Below are 6002 nucleotides of genomic sequence, written 5' to 3'. Positions count from 1 at the left end.
GCCTAAAATAGTTTAATACTAAAAATCTATTAAAGTTCTCAAAAACAACACTGTGACATAAGTAGTACACTACGATACAAGTGCGTAATATTCGCACATGTATCGTACAACGCACAGTACATGTGGCCCTTTAAATTTTCGACATAGTTACGTAATGTGCTAATTATCGCACTAGTGCGGAAAAGTAGCACCATATCATATGTACTGTGAACTATCAACAGTTTAACGTAAATAACTACATTTTGGTAGATTTTTGGAATTAAATTCCAAAAAGAACTAAACATTGAAATTTGCAACACATTGCGTACGCAATATTTTGTCGCAATAGTTTATAAACACCACCAAGGATAGTTTTGTCATGAATTTAATTTATAAGACTTATTTTTGTTGGTCAGTAAACAGAGTGAAAGAAGAATATGCAAAATTGCATAGAAATTTATCAGTGTTTAAAAACTATGATAAATATTTTCGTCATAAACTATACAAAATAATCTTACCTTGAAAATGTAATGTAATGTTCGCCCTATATGTTTTAATAAAATACATATTAATGTATTTTATTAAAACATATAATATGTCAGTCTCATATTAATGTGAATTTCATTCTATATGTGATTTTGATTATTAGGAATTATTGGTAATTCGTTATAAATGTTGTAACGCATTTGAAAATGGCAAAATACATTCTTCAGCCTTAGATCGCCTGTAATTTAAAAAAAAGTGTCGAGAGATGTGCTGAAAATAATGAAAATAAAAAATGATGTTGGCGTGTGAGCCATGTTTTTGAATATGAAAACCTTACCCTACAGATGGGTGGATCAACTATATCTTGTTGTTACTCTGTCCGGTCAGCCAAGAGACAATAGTAGCATAGTTTGTTAGAAGACATTGTACACCACCTTCTGACACGCTTGGTAGACGACCCTCAATGGAAAGGGTTTATAAGTATCACAAAAAAGCGTGTTTGGTGAATTTAAATGCCTAAAATTCAGGTTTTAAAGAGTGACCCAGGAGAACGTAACCATGGCAACGAGTCACAAGAAAAAGTTGATATACCCAGATATACAAAATAAAGAAAATACCACTCGTGATGTTATTCGTGTTCGCTAGGTTAGTAGGCGTTAGATATTTGTCTACTATGCGTGTGAGGTCACCAAACCGCACTGGAGCTACGTGGAGCCCTGTGTGCCTTGGTAAGTATAACTATTGATGTCTACTGTCAATTTTATTATTTTTAACAGCTACTGTAGGTACATAAGCTAGATGTATTTGAATGGAGGAATACCATAGTATACAGTCAGCAGCAGAAGTTGCTAAGCGGGCGAGGTGTTCAAAATGATCTTGACGCGACTTTACTGTTAAGAGAATAAGAGCGTGTCCAGGTAATTTTGAACACCTTGCCCGCTTAACAACTTCTGCTGCTGACTGCATAACATAAAAAGACAACTGGTAAAATGACAAGTGTGAAAAATAGTTATTTGTACAACAAGAGATCAAAGTTTGATATTTCTTCGAGTGCTTATTTTGAGTCCCGTGCAAGCGAAAGATTCTATAATAGATTCACGAGCGTAGCGAGTGAATCTAATTTAGAATCTTGAGCGTAGTAAGGGACTCAAAAGCGCACGAGATGTAAATAACTTTGATCTCGTGTAGTACACAACATTTTTCACCTCAGCAGTGAGAACATATTAGAGAACCCGAAAAATGTATTCCTTCTTCATCACTTACCTCTATTCACTCATGTTTTCTTAAGATATACCAACAATTAAATTTTCACCTCAGCAGCTCGAACAAGGGTACTTTGCTACTTAAAAACAGTGAGCAAAATCGCATTTTGCTCATTTTGTCTCTCAGTGAGCAAAATGCGATTTTGCTCACAAAAGAGGAAATTCGAAACGAGTGGCGATAAATTAAAACACGACCGAAGGGAGTGTTTTAAATCGACACGAGTTGCGAATTACCTATTCGCACGTGTATCGAACAACGTTTTACAGTACATATGGCACTTTAAAGTTTCGACATACGCACGAAAAGTGCTATTTTACGCACTAGTGCGGAAAAGTAGCCCCATATGTACTGTAAATAACTATTTGCTAGTTTTTTCATTCCTTTTTTATATGGTTGCCAAATATCTGACGCTCGCTCTGTATGTGGTATAAAAAGCTGTATTTAGGACGGATGTGTGGGCGATCAAAATATACGTTATATTGTAAGGCATTTGTGGTTTTATTCATCCATAATCTCCTTTCCTTTTCGACGCCGTGTCAAACACAAAAGCTGTCACACTGACGCCACGTCCCTGAAGTGTCAAAACTGAAATTGAACTTTATGGATATGCATAGCATATATAAAACAACTCAAAATTTGCATTAGATTACTTTGAATAAAATGCAACTTTGCTATCAGTTTTTGAAGTGCAAAGTAACCCTTTCCGAGCTGGTATGGTGAAAAGAATTTTAACCCAGTTAGCTCTACAATAAAATTGAACAATTTCATTGAAATTCTTTAGGATCTTCTGTTTAAAGATCTTTAGGAAATCTAGGCAGTATGACTGTCCGGGTAACTAGAAATTAGAAATTAAAAAGTGGCAACACTAGTGTCGGCCCTCTCAAATCAATTCAGGAAAACCGAAAAGGAGCTAAATTTTCTAGTAAAGCTAAAGCTAAACTCTAATGAAATATAATATTAATAAGTTGAGTGTTAAAAACTTTGTAGTCTTATTTTTTTCCCCTTATCTTATATTTACCCCACCTGACCCTATCACGTGATCTTAGCTTACTCTTAAATTGTGTTGTTTTTCACTGATTGTATTCGGGAGCCAGTCATTATCACAGCTTCGCACCAGAGAGTCGTGATAAAAAAAAATTAAGACTAACTTATAGGTAGACTACATAGGTTATACTAAATATGAATAGTTATATTGCGTGGGCGCTTTTCGGTGAGTTATACATTTATAAATACAGTAGAGTCCGGTTATAACGACGCCCAAGGGACCGCTGATATTACGTCGTACTAACCGGACGTCGCACTAAACGAACTGCCAATTTTAATATATTTTTTTAATCAAAATAATGACATCATTTTGTATTAATTAATACTTATGCGACAATCAATGAAGAAAAACATTTTAATTAAAATATTCATTTACGTTAGTATTACAACACTTTGTCTTAAATTTAATGCAGAGACTTGTGTGTTTAGAAGAAGCCACTTTTGTAGGTTCGCGTACTCACTCATCATCCGCAAATTACTCGAATCCCGTAAAATAAAAAGTCGTAATTTTTCGGGATCTAATCAAGGTGACAATCGTACATCGACAATCAAAAAATAAATAAGTTTTTTGTCAAACATTTCAATTTTGACTCAAGCCTTTATCGCGGACTGTTTTTTGTTTCAACAAGCAACCTATACTCAATTGAGACAATTCTTACAAACCCAAACTCAATTAGGATGCGTTGTTTTATCAAACAGTTCCTATGGCTCGAAGGTACCAAAATATTTCATTGTCACCCAACTTACATAATTATGTGTGTGAAGTTTAAGCTCAATTGAATAATGCGAATTGGGTTTTATTTAGTTTGCAAGGTTACGAATAGTCACAGTTTTTCATCTTGCTGCGTATAGGCAAAAGGGCGAGGGGAGTTGGGTGCGCGGGACGGAGTAAGCTTCTTACCAACAATTAATTTGTAAAAATTACGTCGCTCGTCGTTGTAACCGGACTTGACGGACGGATTTTGTGTCAATTTCCGTCGTTAAAAGCGGTCGGTCGTTATAAGCGGAGTCGTAATAAACGGTTGTACTTTCATAGTAGCTCATACTAAAACCAAACAAGTGCTTATACTTACGTCGCTATAAGCGGTTGGTTGTTATATGCGAAGTCGTACTAATCGGACTCTACTGTAGTACAGTCAACAGCAGAAGTTGCTAAGCGGGCGAGGTGTTCAAAATTACCTTGACACGCTCTTATTCTTTTAACAATAAAGTCGCGTCAAGATCATTTTGAACACCTAGCCCGCTTAGCAATTTCTGCTGCTGACTGTAATTTACTAATAAATAAAATTTGTAAACGATTCAATAAATTCGTAGTTTTCACCAGGCATTTTTCCTGCCTAATTTTTCATGACAAGTATAGGTACAGTCAGCTATCAAGTCATGGAACAGACTACGTGTCAAAAGTAGTATCTTCCATTCTCTAATAACTTAACAAAAAGAGTTAATATATAACAATGTACCTAGGACAATTAGATTGTGAGAGATAAGTAGGTACTTTTGAAATTGAACTGAAGATAAAGTAGGTACCTGCCACCTTGAAATACTTTTCCAAATAGAGATATGTAGCTGGTCAAGCAAATCTTGTCAGTAAAACAAAGGCGCGAAATTAAAATTTTCTATGGGACGATATCCCTTCGCGCCTACATTTTTCAAATTTGCCGCCTTTTTCTACTTCTTTGTCTTTTTCTGCTTGACCAGCTACATATCTCTATTTGGAAAAGTATTTCAAGGTGGCAGGTACCTACTTTTGGTGCTTTGTTTCAACTGCCACTATTGGCAGTGGGGTGACACTCCTCCTTTCGGGCATTATCGGCACCTTTCGGCTCAGAGGGCCTACCGCGAACCACGTTCGACGTGTTACCTCCCTGTCACACTTACGTACGAATTTACAAGTGCGACAGAGAGGCAACACGTCTAACGTGGTTCGCGGTAGGCGCTCAGCATTGCTCCGAGCAATTATTAGGGTTGACACCACTTGACGTCCTTTTGCGTGCACGACAAAGTGCACGACCACAGATAAGATAATTCTACTTCTCATGCAGAAAATAACTGTAGCACTATCAAATGTCTATAGTTACTTGTGTATAGTGAAAGAACTTATTGTGTACCTATAGTAAGAATAGGTAACATTTTACGTGATTATATAAATACTATTACCTACATAAATACTGATTTACCTACTTGACCTATGACTTGCGTATCGCAAAAGATAACATTGAAATGAAATTCATGTCAACTGCAGTCAGGCGTGGCTCACTCCGCGATTTCGTCGCTTTGCTACAGGTAGCTAAAAGTACATCCGTTCCACACCAATTTTGGGGAAAGCCAATAAGCCGCGCGTGACTCTGTCGCCACCTAGCGGCCATATCTGTTCTGTGCTGATCGTAACAGACGCGTTTTGTTAGAGAGTGAGTCTTCTGTACCTAAAGTCTATTTTTTTATTCGGTAGACTAAAATGACATTTCATAGTATGAGATGACACATGATGTTCATACTATGAAATGTCATTTCAGTCTACGGAATAAAAAAATAGACTTTAGTACTATTATTTATTCTGTGCTGCAGTTCAGTTTCTAGAAAATAATTGTTTACGATTTTACGATACGTATAAAACAAATCAAAAGAAAGGGGTGTTGCTAATAAATAATTTTTAAGAAAAAAAAAACCGACTTCTATGCGGCCCGGTGAAAGATTATTGTAGATGGTGCGCTATGTAGAAAAGGAGGTAAAACCACCCACTTTTCTAGTAGCATTTCGTTTCTGTAAGGCTCGCAGTTCTAACCTAACCTAACCCACTTTTGTTCGGTTCTGTGAGGATAGCAGTTCAAACCTAACCTAACCCACTTAACGGCGCATGCGGTGCGGTGTACGGGGGTTTGAGCGGGAGGGGTTTGGCCTCATCATACTTTATACCTACATTTTATGGTAGGTAATCATAGTAGTTTGTTTAGTTTAGGTATCATAGTGGTTTTCCGGGTCAAGGTCCGGGTCTGTGTCCGAGTCAGGGTCCGGGTCCGAACCGGATCCGGGTACGAGACCGGATCTGGATCCGAGTCCGGGTCCCAGTCCAAGTCAAAGTCGAAATTCGAAATCACCAAACATGTACTATGCGTCGTTGAAGAGTTCTGTTCTGATCATCATCAGCAGTTCCAGTTCATCAAATGCGACAATTTTTAATGTTAATGCTTTATTTTATGATGAAAATACAGAAAATTATATACGTTACGTGT

This window comes from Cydia amplana, chromosome 25 (genome assembly GCF_948474715.1).
Source record: "Cydia amplana chromosome 25, ilCydAmpl1.1, whole genome shotgun sequence".
NCBI classification, from domain to species: domain Eukaryota; kingdom Metazoa; phylum Arthropoda; class Insecta; order Lepidoptera; family Tortricidae; genus Cydia; species Cydia amplana.
Note: the sequence above shows the minus strand (reverse complement) of the source record.